Genomic DNA, 918 nt, shown 5'->3' with positions numbered 1-918 from the left:
TAGCAAGCTAATGGGCATTCCTGGCCAGGTGACCCTTTCCTGCCTTCAGGAAAGAACCCCCTCACCTCTGCAGTCTTGTTCTTTCTTCAGGTCCCCTCCTGCCCTTTGTAGCAACACCACCGCTGCATGGTCACACAAATCCACACCTCCTGGCTCTAGCCCTCACATGCCCTCAGGGACACAGACACTGAGGGCGTCCACCCGTTCCGCCCCGTATGCACACACATGTACCTGTATGGATTCAGTCATACACACCAGGACATACCATAGAACATACCCTTGAAGTTGCACATCCAAGCACCTCTGTGAATTAGCATGTTCATTCACGCCCCGGGTCTGGACAGGCTATGCGTGTCTTACACATGCGCCTGCATCACTGAGGGAGTTCCTTGTGCTCTGGGATGGTCGGTGTGATCAAGGCCTGCTTCCTGGCACACCCAGACTTTTGAGGCTGCCTTAACCCTGGCAGCCGGCAGCCCTAGTACTGAGGAAAGGCCTGCTGGTGTCCTTCTCTTAACTTGCCTCTTCTTGCACCACCCCAGGAATCTTGGGTTCTTTTTTGTATCTTATGAGAGTCTGAGGGCTGGGGCTCCCCAGCTTCTGGAAGAGGAGGTAGGATTCTATCTTTCCTCACCCTTGAGCAGAAAATGGCAAATTTTTGTGTGGCCCTAGCCCATGGAACAGGCTGCCCATTGCCTCCAGTGCCGAGAGCTCAGGCCTAAGCTGGTGGCTACAGGCCCTGGAAGGACTCACTGGGCCTGTGCTGAGTCTGTCTCAGCCGGTGCTGGGGGCAGGGGAGGGAAGGAGGAGCAGGGAGTGGAGACTGTCCCTTGGCACTCCACCCCTGCGCTGTTCCCCTATCAGGTTCCTACCCCTCCCTGGGCCCCAAGCAGCTGTCCTGGGACCTGCCGTAATCCC

At 56.6% G+C, this 918-nt stretch overlaps 1 protein-coding gene across 1 annotated transcript in view; it reads left to right on the top strand.

Annotated features, from left to right (window-relative positions):
• CACNB1 (calcium voltage-gated channel auxiliary subunit beta 1) overlaps positions 1-918 on the top strand; it is a 17,533-nt gene that overhangs the window by 4,469 nt on the left and 12,146 nt on the right. The gene's annotated exons all lie outside the window — the stretch shown is intronic.

Source organism: Lipotes vexillifer, unplaced genomic scaffold (assembly GCF_000442215.2).
Source record: "Lipotes vexillifer unplaced genomic scaffold, Lipotes_vexillifer_v1.1 scaffold591, whole genome shotgun sequence".
Taxonomy (NCBI): Eukaryota; Metazoa; Chordata; class Mammalia; order Artiodactyla; family Lipotidae; genus Lipotes; species Lipotes vexillifer.
Note: the sequence above shows the minus strand (reverse complement) of the source record. Positions and strands in the feature narration are given on the sequence as shown.